This window comes from Miniopterus natalensis, chromosome 2, assembly GCF_054644295.1.
Source record: "Miniopterus natalensis isolate mMinNat1 chromosome 2, mMinNat1.hap1, whole genome shotgun sequence".
Classification (NCBI taxonomy): domain Eukaryota; kingdom Metazoa; phylum Chordata; class Mammalia; order Chiroptera; family Miniopteridae; genus Miniopterus; species Miniopterus natalensis.
In genome coordinates, this window is record NC_142082.1 from 1,070,807 (window position 1) to 1,089,360 (window position 18,554).

The 18,554-nt window shown below is 50.8% G+C and overlaps 1 long non-coding RNA gene across 1 annotated transcript in view; it reads right to left on the reverse strand.

Annotated features, from left to right (window-relative positions):
- Positions 1-12,944, reverse strand: part of LOC148093618 (uncharacterized) — a 38,895-nt gene extending 25,951 nt beyond the window's left edge. The window contains exons 1-2 of the long non-coding RNA XR_015714013.1: positions 12,848-12,944; positions 1,079-1,200 (exon numbers count right to left, since the gene is read on the reverse strand). This is a non-coding gene — a long non-coding RNA (uncharacterized LOC148093618). The remainder of the gene's footprint in view (positions 1-1,078; positions 1,201-12,847) is intronic.
- Between the last annotated feature and the right edge of the window lie 5,610 nt (positions 12,945-18,554).

The following is an 18,554-nucleotide window of genomic DNA, read 5'->3' on the forward strand; positions in this document are numbered from 1 at the left end:
ACCCTACATTTTAAATGCAGATTTAAATAAAATTTCATTTGATAGAAAAATAGGGTGACTTGGTAAACAGTTATCAAATTATTAAGAAGTTTTATTCTATTTATTTTATGGGTATTTATGTTCCCAATCTTTGTATTAATAGCTTATAATGGAAAACAATGTTTCACTTACTCAGACACACCCACTTTTAACGTGGCTCTTTTCAAACGCCCTCAAAGTGAAACACGATTATTACGTGTTTTGCGGATGAGGGCTCTGAGGCTCAGGGACGTCAACCTACTTGGCCGAGGTCACACAGCGTCTGGGGGAAGACCTGCCCCCGGGGCTGGGAGCAGGGCCTGGAAAGCGGTAGGGCCTTCGTCAGGAGTCAAGTAAAACAGTCACAGGGAGAAACACACGGTTGGGACGGGTCGGCCTGATGCCCCAGGGGGTACTGCCAAGGACGCGCTAACACGTGGAGCCTTTTGGGGCAGCGAGGCAGCCCAGGCGCCCTGCGTGCACAGGAGGGAGGCTCAGGCACAGACAGGCGTCACCTAGAAAACGAAAACCCGAAAACCCACAAGACAGAACTCACAGAAACAGGGAGCAGAGCAGCTGTCACGGGGGGGGGGGGGGGGACCGAAATCCACACACTTCGAGGTATAACCCAGTTAGGCCCTGGGAGGTGCGCACGGCCTGGTGGCTTGGTCAACAGGACCGTCACGGACGCACTCGGAAGCCGCAAGGGAGCAGGTCTTAGAAGTTCTCCTGCCAAGAGAACAATTCCTACCTGGCGGGGGACGTGCGCGAGCCGAGCTCACGGAGGTGGCCCTTTCACACACGTACGCATGTCAGGCTGCTAGGCTGTGCACCCGGGACCGGCCCGGCGCTGCTGTGCGTGGATGGTTTCGCGGCAAAGCCGGGAGGAAGGACAGACGGCCACGGCCCGCAGGTGGGCGGCGACCACGCCGGGGAGGCCCACCCACAGCCGAGCCGCAGGCCGGCCTCCCAGCCGCCGAGCGTTGGGCCCCAACAGCCGCACCGGGGGCGCCTCCCCGCGGCGAGCCGGGCCGGCGGCACCTGCCGGGGGCGGCCTTACCTTGCCGGGGTCCGCGGCCGTGATGACCCACACGCAGTGTGCGTTGTCCTCGTACTGCACCGGGTAATTGGGGGACGTGATCACGCCGCTGGGCCCGCGCAGGTTCGACCCACACGTTCGAGCTGGAAAGACAAGGAGGAGACGTTGTTTCCCACCGCATCCCACCTGCGCGGCCGGGACACGGCGCCACGCGGGGCTCGGCCGGCTGCTCGCCGGCTGGACAAAAATGCTTCGCGGACTCAAGCTGGCGAGCGGCTGTCGCCCGGCGCGCAGGGCCCTGGTTTGCGTCGGTTTTAAACCGAGGCTTGATCCTGCGACCCAGCGGGCGCAGCACCGTGGGCAACGTCACGGCGGCGAGCCCACTCCAGACCTCCCTCCGGAGCAAGGACGGTCGCAGAGACGCTTGGAGGCGCTCGGGTGCATAGGACAGAGGAAAGCCCAGGCTCAGGAGGCCGGGCCAGCGTCCCGGCCAAACCAACACGGCCCCAGATAAGGGCCAGCCCCGCGGGGCGTCCCCCTCGCTTTAGGGGAGATGCGGGGACAGGGCCCTCCAGCGTCTCCCTCAGGCTCTGATCCTGGCCCGCAGCAGACGGGAGCCTCAAGCACCGGGCGTCCCAGAACTACCTACGCGCACTGAGTGGCGACAGTCAGTGTTTACTCTCACGGTTCATTTTCAAATTTTGAAAGAATCTACAGAAATGAGTAATTTTTTTGTCAACACCTGTTTCCACACTGATGACCGTTCTGGCCCAGACCCTGCTGATGACGCAACGCCGTGGAGCCGCCAGCGTCAAGGACCATTCCGTTCGGTGTCTGCGCCCTCAGTCCATTGCCTGTTGCTGGTTTTGTACCATGAACTTTATCTCTATGTGTCCCCATAAAAAAAGAAAGTCTAGTGGATAAGTTTTCTTCATTCAAAGCTTACTCTGGCCTCACCCACTATTTCAAATCAGTTAAACCTGAAAAGGAGTGAACATTAAGTGAGCGACCAGCTGTTAAAGGGTGTGGACATTTTTGGGGACGCCCTGTGTACCTGCAAGTTTAAGGGAAGGAAGGAGAAGCGTGACTAATGGGGAAAACGGGGAAAAAAGGAAAATACCTTCAGATGCAAAGACCGAGCAAATCGGAGGAAGGGCGGGAGCCAGTGCAGGCCACTAGGTCTAGGATCTACAATATTTCAACCGACCTGCTCCTTGAGGGAGGAACTGTTTTTCTTTCAAATCAACAGACAATTTTTAGAAATCAAATGCCAGCCTGAACCCCCATTTGAACAGCAATAATTCAAACTTGGTTTGAGAAAATAAAGAACGCACGTCACGCCTGAGAACCAGCCTGAGAGGAGGTCGGCTTCCTTTCCCCGAGACGTCATCAGGCCCAGCGGTCGAGCTGCCACCGGGGGGGCTGCACCCTCATCACAACCCCCCCCCCCCCGCGCGGCCCCTGCCCGCCAAGCGCCGTCCCGGAAAACAACACAGAACAGGACTCTGGGCTCCCAGGGCCACAGGGTGGGGGGCGCTGGGAGAAACCCTGTAATCGAGCGACTGCTAACTGTCCCCAGGAAAGGGCATCTTTCTTTCCCATTCATCCTGAAACAGAAGTAATACAGATTACGCCTGTTCCTGCAGCCGTTCCTTCACAGATCTACCTCTTTACAAGCTGCGGGTTCCCTGACCCGGGGAACAGCCTCCTTCCCGTCATGACCTGTTCTCTTCGGCCCTGAACCCGGGGTCTGTGGTTGTTGACAGAGAAAAATGTGAGGTTACTTCAGACAGCTTTTCAGCTGCTGGGTATCTACGTACGATGAAAATAATTCACTAAAAACTAACCTACTCTACATTGATGAGCTAAAACCTATATAATCCAGTTTTTAAAAAACGGCATTTGCTTTCCAAACAAACGTTTCTTAAGATGAATCAAAGACGATCTGGGTTTCAAACCCAGTAGGTGTGTCATCAATCACAAGGTCATTTACCCCATCGCGCAGGAACGCGGGCGCCTCCTACACGCTAACACCTCACCCGCTAATGGACCTGTTCTTAGAAGCATCTTCTCCAGGGGAGCGTGAACTTCAGATGTAAGATTTTCCAAAAGCACTAGAATGTGAATGGTATTAATTAGAAAATCTTAGAAGAAACGTTTCCATCAGTACGATTTGAGTTAAAATACTTTTGTATTTTGTAGCCATGCTTTGTAACATTTCATACCGAAGGGCTGATATTAAACATAATATAGTTTTACTCAAATATATTTGTTGACTTAATTTTGATTGATATTATCCAAGTGCCATTCTAAGTATCTCATATTTTGGAAAATACGTCTGAGGAATGTGTGCAGCAGGAGCGAACGAGCTCCGTTCCTTCACCTTCAGTGCCTGTGTCCCCCGTCTGACACCTTCAGTGCCTGTGTCCCCCCGTCTGACACCTTCAGTGCCTGTGTCCCCCCGTCTGACACCTTCAGTGCCTGTGTCCCCCCGGCAGCTTCGAAGGGTGACCTCCAGCTTGACTGTTAAAATTGGTCCCAGCTCCTTCGGGAATCCCTCTTACCCATTGCCGAGGGAAATAGGATTTCCAGGGACATGACTATTAGAAGAATATTTCTAGGAAACCAGCACATTTTCCACACTTGATGTGAACATGACACTGTGTTTCATGTGGAGGGAGCTGTGAATCCAGTGCCTTCTGAGATATTTCTCACCTAATGTCGCCAAAATAATTCTTAAGAGAAGTTTTCTTTTTTCTTATAACTATACCTCCACCTTTACAAGACATTTTTGTAATAAATAAAAAAATTTAACTCTTTTTGCCGACGCTTTTAACCAAGCCATCGAAATAATCAGCTGAAAGCGAAGTTGTGAACTTCTCAGGACAGTCATGTTTTTCCGCTTCGGTTGCTGGTGTAACCTCAGCAGTTAGAACAATTCTGACATGTGATAGTTTTCCCCATAAATACTTGTCATTTTTGAATAGATGTAAAACTGTAATATGATCTAACTCTATGTATGTAATTTAAATCCCCTGCTTAGAAGCTGCTGAAAGGCTCAGCTAGCTCCGCGCCCCGTCTCTGCCCTCGAGGCCGCCCCACCCCAGCCACCTGCTCCCCAGCATCTCCCAGCATCACACCAGTTAGGACTCTTAGGCAGCACTTTCTTGTATCACAGCTTCCCTGCCACCCACAGATAACCCTCAGTCTCCACTGGCAGCCACTCGAAGCTCAAACACTTATGTGTGACGTTCATCAAATAACAAGGGACGTGTGTTACCGTGAACTCTGTGAGCCACGTCCACAGGGCGGGTTAAGTCCAGACCACACGCTAACCTGTCCATCGCCCGCAGGACATCTGTGCCCCGGGGTTTCCTTTCTCCTTAGTGTTCTAGGGTGGGGAGGGTTATAATAAATGGTACTTGCTGAATTTTCCAGTGGAGAGAAAAGCCAAAGTGCTTCCTCAGTCACACCCAGCATCACCCACCTCCATCCGCCTCAAGCACCTGGAGTCAATGTTTTCATGTCCACTGCATGTTAAATTCCTTAAAAAGTCAATGTTTGGAAAGAACAGCTGGAGACAATCACAGAACAGCCTGAGGGGGGAGGTGACCAAGGCCAAGAGGGCCGCTGAGTGAGCGTGTGGTCCAGAGGCCGCGGGAGTGACCGTTCGGGCGTCTGGCCTAAGACCCGGCTCGGTGACTGGGGACAGGAAGAAACAGTGGTGCCGAGGGAACCGGGGGCCCGCTCCAGACCCGCCTGAAGAAGGTGGGTGGCTGGGATCAGTTTAACAACACAGCACATCTGTGCTGATTTGCCAGCTGCCTCTGGACTATGCCTAGGCATGAACGTGTCTTCCGGGGGTTCATGAGACAGCACTGAGGTAAGACAAGGCTCTGCGACCTGCTCGGGGGCCAGACACCCGAGGCTCCGTCACCTCGCCCGCCTCTTCCCACCGCCAGGCTCCTGGCCGGCTCCCTGCGCCCTCCCTCCCCCGGGACCGGACTGGGTGGCAGCTGAGACCTTCTGGTGCAAACCCCTCTGGGTGGTGACTGAGCAACGTCAGTGCCCCCGGGGATGGGGAACCTCGTCCTGAAAAGCAGCTTCTGGGGCGAATGTGTGTTCAATTGGTCAACAAAGTCTTTGACAGACACACGTCATCGATCACAGAGTGCCGGGGCCCATCAAGTTTTCACAGCAAGATTCAGATGCATTCCCCTAACTGAAATATGTACACGCGCTTATATATATTATACTTAAGTAACTGCAGGACTTCTCCTTTTTCTCTATCTTTTTGGAAATTTACAACATCTGCTCTGAAGCAACGTGTACGTAAAGGCTTAATGATGACCCATGAAAGGTCTTTGGCAGTAACCGGGCCCTTGGGTTCTGCTAATATAACTCCCACGACAGGGTGTAAATCTGTAAGCTGAAATTTTACTTATGTCTTCTATGTTTTGAAATAAAATGAGAATTCACAAAATGGTAATTGGAAATATAATAAATCAAGAGGGAAAGTGCAAGGGGGGGGGACTAAGTGATTTTGAATGCCAATATGTGCCATTTCTCTATTTAATCAATATACTTACTGAGTACAAAACACACGTTTCACCTAATTTATCTTCTGTAATATGAAGTAATAATTTATCTATTTACGTAAACTCATTTCCAGGAATCTTTACTCGTCTATCATAACTACTTAACCAAATAAATTATATTCTAAATGACTAAATTTAAATTAATAGGACATCAGAACTCACATCTGAAGCTTTTTTCAAGAAGATTTGTCATTATATTGCATAATCTCCTTCTTGGATGTTTTTAGAAAAAAGGGTTTTCATCAACCACAGATTTTACATAGAGTCTCACCCGAAATGGAGAAAGGGTGTCGGCCAGGAAGCGCTCGCTTTCCTTCACCACTCCTGGCTCCCGGCCGGGCTCACGCAGTGTCTGGGTGTCGAACCTCAGATGATGCCGCTCTGAGCGTCTCAGTTTGTTTAGTTACTGTGCTCACTGTGGTGTCTGTGACAGTTGTCAGGATTGAGGGGAGGAAGCAAGCGAAGCGCTCAGCACACTCCCAGCTGCCGGGCCCAACCCAGGGCCCAGAGAAAGGGCCTGACGGCTTGCTGGGGGCTGGGCACTGGGTCGGGCACTGAGGTTGCAGCAGACACAGAACAAGCCAAATCCCTGCCGTCATCAGGCAGTTCACCAGCAGACACGCGAGCATCTCAGGCCAGGACATTCACAGAAAGGCAGAGGGGCTCCGGGGTACCCGGAGAGGGCTTGCGGTGGGAGACGGGGGTCAGGGAGGAATTTGGGTGAGATGAAAACTGGTGAAGGCTGCAGGATGGAGACCCCCGGGCCTCTGGGAAACATGTGCCAGGTGAAAGGAAAACAGGCTATGGGAGCCAAGTCGGAAACCTTCTTGGCATGTCCTGGGAACACGATTAGCACCCAGTCTACACTCGTTTCCAGGTCAATAGGATCTTACAGTGGTGTAAACATAAGCTTTATCATTTCCAATAACTTCATAAAAATAAAGAGGAAAAACATGGTTTTTCCCAAGTGAATTCAAGTAAAAACTATAGAACCTTAGGAGTCCACAAGCAACAACAGATCTCCCCTCCCCGAATTTACTAGAATTAAAATAAAAGTTAAAAGTGGGTATGTTTCTGTAAATCTCTGAGGTTATAGCTTCATGATAAAGTAATAAAGACATAACGTATAATCTTAGAACGGACTCTAGGCCTCGAGTCTGGCAGAATAAGGAACCATCTTTCAGCTACAAATGGCCTTTTCACTGCTGTTTAAAGGGTCACTTCAGCCAGAACCCAGGGGTGGGGAGAGTGAACCACGAAGGCCTCGGTCAGTGACAAGCGAGGGTAGTTCTTAGCTAACCTGACACAGAATCCACAGGTAATAACACCTTTGTTCTGCGACCCTCAGGGGATCTAACTGGCTTCCATGTGACCGCAGTTAGGATGGTGAGTGAAACTCCACTTTTCTCCAGGTGCCCTTTCAACTCAGCGAGCAGGGAAAATATTAAGACCGCAGATCAAAGTGTATGAGCACTAAAGGAAATTTATATGCACATGTCCCCTAAATATTGAAATGCCAGCTGGATCATTTTACTTAAAAAGAAAACTGTAACCTCTTCGTTTCTGTTTGCTGATTTTAAAAATTTACTGCCGGCCTGGCTGGGGTGGCTCAGTGGTTGAATATTGACCTATGAACCACAAGGTCACAGGTTCAGTTCCCGGGTTGTGGGCTCCATCCCCTGTAGGGGGCAGCTGATTGATGTTTCTCATCTGTGTTTCTATCTCTCCTTCCCTCTCTCTCCCTCTCTAAAGTCAATAAAAACATATTTAAAAAATAATAAACAAACAAACAAACAAACAAATAAATAAATAAATAAAATTTACTGCCAGTTAAAGAGACTTATATGGTTTTAAACAGCTCGCCCCATTTGCCCTGTGAAACTCATGATGGCCGTTTTCCTAACCCTAAAAGACGTAGGCGTAATTTCCAACAAATTCACTCGTACGATTCCTGAGCTCTGACACCCGCTCCTCGGTTTGCTAACAGGAGGAAGGGAAACGTCCCACCCTCACAGCTAATTAGCTAATGTGAGCGCTGGCCACCAACACCAGCGTCCAGATCAGACAGATCGCTTCAGGTTCAGGCGATTTATCAAGCGCCCCTCAGATGCTCCTTCCGCAGCGGAGGCGAAGTAATTACTTAGGAGTCAGAGACCCTTCGTGGAGAGGAGACCTGAGCCCCCGCCCTTGCTTAATTCACTGATCTGAAATCTTGTAACGAGCGTGGCGCTCAGACCAGAGCATTTTATTGCCCTTGATCGATGGCTGGGCTTAGAATACGTGGCCGAGGAGACCGATGCGAGGGCTGCTCTAAAGGCTCAGCATGAACCTGGAAGAGCCACAGTGCTCTCCTTCCACACTGTTTACTGTGGCGAACGCGCAGAGAGGAGCCTGGACTTGGGCCCGAGCTTGGCCTACCGGGCCTACGATGGCTGAGTGAACATCCCCAGTCTGCGAGAGCAGCACTGACGCGCTGTTAAGTCTCACGTTACCCACAGGTCGGCTATCTGAAGCTATGTTTTTATAGAAATAGTTATAAAGGCTTCACTTTAAGTTCCTTTTTTAGCTCTTCTAAAATGAACGAATCAGTCACTGAAGCCAAGGAGACACTGCAAAGTCTGCTGAGGAATCTGAGAGGGAAGGCGGGTGGGTGGGTGGGCAGAGATTAGCCTAAGAACTTACACACATATACACAAAACCCACGGACACAGACAGCACTGTGGGGAAGGCCTGGGGGGCAGATGCCTGGCGGAGGGGACCAATGTGGGGAGAAAGGGGGCATCTGTCATACTTTCAACAATAAAGATGAATTTTAAAAAGTAATAAAATGAAGCCTGCTAATGATTGCAGACTCGGGGTTCCTAAATGTTGCCTACCTGGAAATCTTACGGGTTTTAATTGATGTTCTGCAGAGAGAGCGGCCAGCCCAGAGGTGGGTCATGACTCCCTGAGCTCATTTCTTCCTGCCCCCCGGGGGTGCTGACTGCTTTGCACAGTGAAGATGAGAGCCAGGAGCATGGGCGGAGCCCTCGGAGGTGACCACTGAGCACGCGGCCCATGGCTGGTCTGAGCCGAGACTTGCTCCGGGTATGAACTGCGCCCTGGATTTGCAGCCCACAGTGTGAGAGAGAGACTGGGAAATGCCTCCCTAGAATCTTTATATTGACCCTATGCTAAAATTATAGTATTTTTTGCAATACTGGGTTAAATAAAATATGCTATTAAAATTCATTCTACCCATTTCTTTTTAAATCTGGCTACGAGGTATTTCAGATGGAGAGCTCCTCTCTGGGAGCAGCCCCAGGGCACTAACGCATCTGGCGTCCACCCGTGTGAGGAGCTGAGTGGGTCGTGTTGCCTGTGATCACTGGGTGTCACACAGTGACACACTTTCAGGGATGTTCTGCTGGCCCTGAGGAAGCAGCGGCCACCTGTGAGGTCAGAGAAGGGTAACGGAGGGCTGAGGCGGGGGACAGTCTCTTACTTCGCCGATCTACTGACAGACGGGCCGTGCTCAGTCTGGGACAGGGGGCGTTTGTGCACACGCAGCTCCAGGTTTGTTTTCATGCGTGTGGCTCACGGCTGCAGTCCTGTGCTGGTACAACGCGCAGGGGCCCAGGCCGGGCCCGACGGCCTGACGCACCTGCTCCCTCTGCTCCTGAGGCCCCGGATGGCACAGGGGGCAAAACAGCCGGGACACGTCTTCAGGGACACGTCCGGTCCCTCCCTGCAGAGCGCACCCCCCGCAGGGGCTGCCGTTTCCCCTAATTGTGCGCCTTCCGTAGAAGTGGGGCTGCTCGCTGTCTCCTCCACCGCCCGCGGTAAGGATTCCGCTCCCAGGCTTCGTGGAAAGGCAGCCGTCGCCTGGCTGGGTTTGCCGATGGGGTGGAGCGGCTGGGCGGGCGAGGCGGCCCGGGGGCTCCTGAGGGTGCGGCCCCCACGCCAACCTGCTCCTCCTGCCGCCTCCACCCTCCTCCCTGGCTGTGGCGGCACCTGGGACCACGGGTGAGGCCCGGACACGGGGTGAGGACAGCTTCGTCCCCACACAGAGCCCCCGTCCGCCCACACGGCCTGGCCCCGAAGCCCTTCAGCAGGGAGAAACCTTTTCCATTGGGCGTAAGCTCCTCTCGGGCTTGGATTTTTATCACATAATTTTTATTACCTAATTCTAAAGAGTTTATCTCAGAGTCGTCTGTTAAGGAGGCTTCAGGATTTATGCTTAATTTTTATGGTCTAATGTTTTACTGTTGCAAATGTGCTCAAATATACATTTTGTTAAAACTTTAAAACACTGCTTGTTATGGTTCCCGAGGCAGTCAGCTCTAGGGAAGGCACATGGGTCCGATAAATGCTTCTTGCGAGAAGACACTGTCTTAAGATTTACTTCCAGCTATGGCTGCTCGTTATTTCAGAAATTTAAAAGCAATACATTGAGCAAGATCCAAGGGATTTGTCCCTGGAAACGAAGGGGCCTCCAGTTTAAGGAAAACAAGAGACTCCCGGCTGGGAGGGGAAAGAAGACAAAGACGCTGACCCTCTGGTTTTGGACATGAAAGACACGTCGGAGTGGCCGTGGGACTTTCAAGGGCACCAAATGAAGCAGGCCACACAGCAAAGGCCTCACGGGAGAGCTTTCGTCTTCAACACTATGACCGTGGGACAGGAATGTAGGAGAGCAGGGCGTGGACAGACGCCTCCTCTAATTACCTCCAGGGGCAGGAGCCTGGGGCTGAGCAGGACGGAGGAGACGAGCCCTTGGCCAGGAGGGAGCAGCTGTCTGCTAGGCTGTCTGTGAAGAGATAAGCCCCTGAGGGCTGGAGGCCCAGTCTGGTTATAACTTGGGCCGGGCACTGAGAAAACGTCTGAGTGTGAGATGAGATTCAGGGCAACGAAGGGAAAAGTCATGGATTAATAAATCAGATGAGAATCCAATGATACCCTATGCACACATTTCCTTTATGTTACTGTAACAATTTAAAACAGATGTACATTTACCAGCTGTGTCCAGTCTCGCCTTTAAAGTAATGACATATGTTGCAGGGATACAAGAGCAGGAAGCGCGGTGAAGAATAAAAGTGCATTACTTTCCTTAGGGGAACTCCAGCATCTGTGACACGGCCTCATTTATGACTGGGAGCATTGAATATTACCAACACTTGGTGGGAACATAAATTTTCCTGCAGTTCCTTTGAAACCTAATAATGTCACATTTTAGTATGACACAGTATACAAAGTAGCCATTCACATTGGCTTGACTGGAGATTGGTGTTTCTCTGTGAAGATCTCCATGTCCTAGGAACACTCACCTGCACTGGACCACCCACCTGCAGCCCAACCACCCACCTGCACTGGACCACCCACCTGCAGCCCAACCACTCACCTGCACTGGACCACCCACCTGCAGCCCAAACACCCACCTGCACTGGGCCACCCACCTGCAGCCCAACCACCCACCTGTAGCCGACCACACTCTGCTCTACCCTCTGTGCCCAGAGATGCTGCATCACTCTCTGCTCTACATGCTCAAAGCCACAGGTGGGTACAGGTAAGGGGTCCACTAGGGGAAATTCTGCAACACTATTTTTACCTTAGATGAAGCCAGCAATGTATTTGGTAACTACTCTGCTTTGCAAGATTTAACCTACATTGTTTAAAAATGTATAAGTCTATTCACCCAAAACAGACCATAAGGAAAGTCTTATAATATACGAAACCGGCCTTTTACTCCTGATCAACTTAGTGCTACTTTTTTCTTATCTCAAAACTACCAATTTGCATAAGTTATTTTACTGCCAAAATGCAAAGCAAAACAAAAATATCTTAGTTTTCTTTGGATTTTGTTAATTTTTCCACATTAAACAGCCCTTGGTTTCCTGCTCGGCTCCCCACAGTCTGCAGGACGGGTCACAGGCTCCACACAGGGACAATGCAATACTGTCCCTTCTCTGAAAGCAGGACGGTGCCACGCTTTGTCCCACTAACTATGTCAGAGGTCAGTTTAAGGTAATTTATTAATGAAATATTAGCCTGGGCTCCTGCTAACAAACCCTGTTTCACTGATACGGTTATCGGTGGGGAGCTCTCCGTGTCCCCACCTGCGGCTGGTGGAAGTGGGCTTCCTGTGATGTCACGAGAAAAATAATTTTCTGAAACTCTCATGGGACAATGAGTGATGTTTATTTGCATGGAATTAAACATGCAAATAAAGGGGTTTCTAAGGCCCCCTCTCCCTCCATCCAGCCATGGAAGAAGTGAAGCTGGGGCTTCATCCGAGCTAGGATTAAAGCCATTGCCCAGAGCTTCTGCTCCATGTTGGAGCACAGTCCAGTCCAGCACCAGGCTGGCCTAGCTTGTGTTCCCAGCTGTAGTCCATGGGTCCACTGCATGGGGGATCCACATAGTCACATGGCTGTGAAGGGAACACAGGCAGGAGCAAAGCCAGAGGAACAAAAGAGGACCCAGAGAGTGAGAACTCCTTCATCCAGGGGTTTCAACCCCCTAAGATTTCCCAAGCTTGCAGTGGCCCCTGCTTTCTGGCCAACGATCTCTGTTCTAAGGTTTGATGGACAGCCACCTTCCCTATGTCACCCCAAGTTTACTGTGCATGTGCCCATCCCCCCCTTTGGTGGACCCCTTTCTCCAGTGATTTGCAGGGAACGGACTGGTGGTTCCCTGGGGAGTGTGAAATTACAGCTTCCTGGTGAAGCTGCCCGGAGGACCATGCTTACGATGCCTGGCCTCCCTTTAGCTCCTTTCCTATTATGAATAACTAGCTAATTACATGGTAATAATATCACAACCCAGGAGTCAGCTTCACAGCCATTGAAGGTGGTAACTTTTACGTGAACAGGGATCAGTTTATGAAACATTTTCATACATATGCAGACCGTGTATATAAATATAGACAGATAGCTGAGGGCCGTTACATTGAGCATGTGTGAGTGTGAGTAACTCGATTTGCTCATATCTTTTCTGAATTTTAAAACCACAAATATCTTTGAAAATGTCGGCCTCCTAACAAATTTCAAGGAAATCTTTCTTTTGCCCACATCGCTGTGCACATGCACTGTTACCAAATTCTGCTCTGTCTCTGCACAAGGCTTTGTGCTTAAGTCTCACTGCGGATTCAGAAAAACATGTGAACCCTAAAGATAGAGGGAATCTAGGCGATGACCCACTGCGCAGTCCTCACCTCGGCAAATCGGCCGGTGGTCGCTCCAGGCAGCCAGCGTCTCGGTGACCCGCTGGCAGGTGATGCTCTTGGACCCCTGGAGCACGTAGTTGTCCTCGCAGGAGAACTGCACATTGGCTCCAACCCTGAGCAAGTATAAAACACAAAGGACCCCCATTATTCATGGAAGACTTCTTAAAAAAATCATCACAGGGCTGCTACTGTGTCATGCTGTTAAAACGATATTAAACCTTTAGCAATCCAGTCGAGGCCACCCACAGATTCCCCGTCATGTAGCACAGAATACAGTCAAGAGACCTGGGTTCAAATTTCTGCTCTGCCAGCTTCGTAGCTAAATACACACATGGAACTTAATGCATCCTCTCTAAAATACGTAAGCTAGCAAAGGAGGCCTGCGTGTTGTGGCTGAAGTGAGAAAATGGGAAAGAACCGTGTATCCCAAAGACAAAACCAAGTTGGATGTCAGTCCATGTGAACAGATATCTCACAGGAACAGGGACTGAAAAAGTCCAGGTCGCGAAAAGTCTCAGTACAAGAAAGACACAAGCTGCGTAATTCTACTCCTGTGAGGTCTGTAAAATGCCAACTTCATACAATCAGAGCCCAGATAGTGGCTGCCGGGGCCGGGGCTGGGGCTGGGGGTGGGGGTGGGGGGTGATTAGTGAGCAGGCCTGAGGTTTAAGGTGAGTCGGTTCCAGAGATCCAGGCACACAGTGTACCTACTGTCAACACTTCAGAGTTTTTAAGAAGATAAATCTCATGTCAAGTGTCCTTATCGTAGTAGAACTGAAAAGAAAACACTTGCTTCAAATAAAAAGGAAATAAAAGGAAATTTCTCAGTAAATAATCTATATTATTATAAACATTAATTATACTGAGAGGAAGGCCAGTGACGTCCTGTCTCAGAAACGCATCTCAGGAAAGTGTCATTGGCTGGAGAAAGAAGTGATCCATCAGCCTCGCGTGAGGTGAACGGGGCTCTGGCTGCAGAGCTGCACCTGACACCTGGAGCTCCAGGTTACAACAGTAACACAACGTTGCTGCAGAATCAAGTTTAACAGGTGTGCACGCAAATGGGAGAGGTCTCCTCAGGCCTGAACGCACCCAGGAAGGGCTTCCAGCTGGGCGTCTGCCAGGAGCTGAGAGGCGTCTCACTGTGGACAAGCGGTGGCTCCAGAAGGAATTTCCACATGTGTCTCCCGTTGGACAAGCCATGAGGTCGAGGTTGACAAAAAAGGGAGTGAGAGGCAGCCTCCAGGGGAAAAGATGCAGAGTTGCTGCACCATGAATAAAGTTAATAAAAGATCAAGGACAGGGGAATAAACACGTGTTTCCTCTCCTGCTTGTGTAAAATTCTCTTCTGCAGCCTCGGAATGAGTATCACTGCATGTGAGCCCTGGTTTCCCCGCCACACCCGGAACGAGGGAGCCCGTGGGTGAGGGTGTGGGACAGGCGGGGCCCCAGAGCTGTGCGTGGGCACCTGGGGCTCAAGCAGACTTGCTCCCCTTTCCCACCTATGACCTCATGGAGAAGCTCGGCGTCTTGGGGTGCAGCCAGCAGCCTCTACAGAGAAGAAATGGCAGCCTGGAGTCTAAGACTGAGAAGGCCCAGCCCCTGGTCCCTGAGCGACACAGCAGGTCACCCCCAAGGGCTCATGCCCCCTGGATGCTGGCTGCCCTGACTGACAGAGCGGCAGACACGCCTTGGAGACATCCTGGGGACACAGCTCCCTGAGGATGCATGCGGTGTATCATTCACCTTGACGTCCCTCAGCCTCTAGCACAGGGGGTCGAGCTGTGCTCTCCCTGCCATAGTCCTGTGTGGACAACCCAGGGACAAAGGCACAGACTCAGGTCATATCCTAAAAGAGCAACCGGCTGGCCCTGAGGGGAGGCTGCAGAGAGCAGACACCCAGCAGCAGGAGCAGAAGGACACCTGTCCATGGCCTTCGGTGCATCTCTGTGATCACTTCAAAATCTGCTGTGGTAGAAAACCTCACGGATTCGCCAATAAGTCAGTCCTCATTCCACCAGGAAAGGAGCTGATACTTAACTGGATGGTCTCCATTGATGGAAAGACGTGGTCTTGATAATGCGACTAACAGGCTACAATACCACCTGCATGGAACTGTCTGCTCAGGGACCGCAGGGCTTGCTCAGCACCCTGGACAGCGCCACCATCTCAGAGACAGGGTGCCACCCCAGGGACTAGGGAAGTGCCTGTTACCCTTTTGATTTTTGCACATAATGTGTCATTTCTGAGTCATTTTTTCTTTTTATAGGGACAATTTTTAAACTCATCTCTCCAAGTCTTAGGGCAATTTAGCACCACTAAAAAATGTGTTAGGGAGTCGATGGAGCTCTCTAGCCTAAGGGAAGGAAAGAGGCTCATTTTTCATGTAACTTTCAGATACTGGGTGTTAGCAACAGCACAGCAAAGACCCCCGACAGCAGGCCCAACGGGAGGCGCGTCCAGGTGTGAGCAGTGGTGATGATCCTGAAAGGGGCGGCCAGTGACCAGCCTTCTCCAAAGTGCAGCCAGCTCTCAGAAGCTCAGCCTTTACAAAAACGTGAGAATTTTCCCATGAAGAAATTTGATTTAAATCTTCTGAGTGTGTGACAAATCCATGGGAATCCGCTGTCTACAAAGAGCAGGATAAAGCAAAAGAATGGCATCCTTATAGTCAGACCCCTATTTATACAGAGGCAGAGGCTGGCCACACGATGACACGTGACACAGTGTGTGAAGGGACAGGCAGGCAGCAGGGAGGGGACCCCGGTGGAGCAGGATCGGAATCTGGCTGGAAGGACTGGTCACCTCGGGGGCAGGCCCTTCCCCAAGTCCTTGGGTCTCCTCCTGAAATCAGAGGGGAACCCCCCACCCCCTCCTGACCATCTCCCCGTGTCTGGAGGTCAGTGGCCTGCTGACCATTCTCTATCAGAGATTAGGAAGCCCAAGGCCACCCTGCAGACTCTGGGCCAGGAGGTGTTTTACCGACTGTTCTCTCCCCTCTGCCGCTTGGTGAGAAACCAGGGAGGAGGTGCTGGAGGCGGAGGGGGGAGGGGAGGAGAGCTGCAGCCTCCAGACGGCCCTGCCTCCCTCCTGCACTCGAGCAGGTCCAGAGCGCAGGACAGACCACCAACAACACCAGTTTCATTTGATGACCAGGCCCAAGGGAGGGGACACGTGTTATCAATCCCTCACTCAGAGAAGACTGAGCGAGGGCCCGCGATGAGTTTGCACTCCGGTGCCTTCACAGATGAGAAAAGCGGGACTCAGGTCACCTGCTCAAGATCACACACTGCATGGACTCAGAGTGTCTTTGTTTTTACTCTGAAACTCATCACTTAAATCTGGGATGGACCAGTAGGCATTTGTAAATACACAGAGGCTGCAGAGCAAATGATTTTTCCGGTGCAATCTTCAGTGGACACAGTGCAAAACCTTCCAACATTCTGATGCATCCTCTACTCGCAACAAACTAACTGACTGACCATCTCCGATCAGGCCGAGGAGGGAAACCCCAGCCAGATACAACTGTAGCAACAACGGGGAACATGGGTGGGAGAGCAGAACCCCCAGGTCGCTCAGCATCAAAGAAGTAGTCTGGATACGGTCACACTGTAACAGTGTTCCCACCCCAGGTCAGAGCATGCACACGTGCATGCACACACACAAGCACACACACACACGCACGCACACACGTGGTCATAGACTATCCAATCCAGACGTGAACTCTGACATCATAAGGTATGAGGACTATAGGCCCCTTAGAGACGTCTTTTCCCAAATGCAACTGCTTCTGAGTAGTGGTACCCACCCGCCTCTGATATCTTATCCTGAACGACATAAACCAGGCATCCAATGGGAGTCAACCTTGTCTGTACACTAGAATTGCACGGGTGCTAAAAACCCTGATATTGAGGTCCCCTAGGAGTCAGATTCTGAGAGACAGAAAGTAAAATCCTGCCTGTTGGGAGACATGGGGAGGGGGTGGAAGGTATTACTTCGTGGGGATGAGTTTTAGTTTTGGGAAATGAAATAGTATGGAGATGGATGGTTGGTGACGGTACTTAAAGCCACAGAACTGTGCACTTAAATATGGTTAAGACTGTAAATTTTATGTTATGTGTTTTTTACCATGATTAAAAATTTATTTAAAAATCCTAGTTCTGGGTCCATATTCCTGACTGATTAAATCAGACTCCTTGGGGTAGTTACAGTGTGTCTGATGACAAGATTGAGAGCCGCTCGGACAGTCAGACCACTGTCCACCTTGCGCAGACCCGGGAACACTAACTCGCCTTTTAGTGTCTTCAACACGTTTTGAATGGATGTATACAGGGCAAGAGCCTGAGTAATCTGAGGTCCCGAGGCGTTCTTAAAGGAATTGGGAACGTTGCGGAGGAGAGAGGGTGGCCCCAAAGCAGATGCATGGGTGAAATGTTCAGTGTTCACCACACTGATGTCCTTTAAGCCGGCACCTCTTTCGCACATCGGAGACGATGGCCTCACAGGCTTCCTCCAGCCCCGAGGTCGCTGGTGCCGACCAGCATCGCAGATGTTTGGAGGATCTTACTCTAAAATAGACCATGGCGTAGTCACGGCCAAGACACAAGGAGCTTCGACGCTCCGACGGCCCTCAGAAACCCCATCTCCTAATCAACCTGCCCTTTTACAGATGAAGGCACCAGGAGACAGGGAGACGCAAACGCAAACACACTAACAGTCAGCTAGTCCCTGCGATGATAAAGCCTCGTGGTACAGGGAGCTAACAAGTTCCTTTACTATTTTTTGTATTTTTAAACTAACAAATTAATGTATGCTCAAATAACAATGAGCTATTCTCCCAGCAAAATATTTAAGTATTTTATTTTCATGAAAATTTACTATGACAGAAATGGTAGAGACGGAAGAGAGAGGGGGAGTGTTCTACGAGGTCTACCTGGTGGATTCTCTGTAGAAACAGCCTTTGCTGGAAAAGTGAGATCTGAAACGGTCACTGTGCCCTTTCTCAAAAGACACAGAGGCTTCAGAGCGTGAGCAGGGAAATATGAAGCAGCTCTTAAAACACAATGGTCCCCGTGAAGAGCAGCGATCAGGGTATTTTCCTAGACTCCCACAGCGTCTTGGTGACCGAATCGCCTGTAGAAAGCCACACGCCTGCCTGCGTTCTGCAAGGACACAGCAGAGCACGCGTTTCTCAGGATTTGTTTTCAGCTCAGCGCCGTGGGGCCGGCAGGGGCTCTGCTGTTGCGAATTCCCCCGCGGGGGCTGAGGAAGGTGGGTGCGCACCGACCCCCTCACGGATGAGGGCCCGGAGGCGGCGCCAGGTCCCAGGCTGTCTGCCTTCCTCTCATTTCCTCGTGTGCACATGAGTTGTGGAGAAACTGTCTACAGACCAACACTGTTTCTGGAGACAAAGCAACGCTGGGTCTCCAAAAACCCAGGGCCGTTCTCTGTTCTCTGTTCCCTCTGGAGACTGAGGGAAAGGGACCAGGTCACACGGAGGGAACGTTTTCCAACGAGACCCCTAGCTTGAACGCTTTTAAAACCCTCCATTCTTCCCAGTACAGTGTCCAGATTTTGCTTATAAACAAAACCTCAATTATTGATTTAATTCCAATTTTAAAATAATTAACTTATATCACCGATCTTTCCCCGCTTCACTGAGGAGCTATAATGGAAACGCAGTGTCCTGTGACCT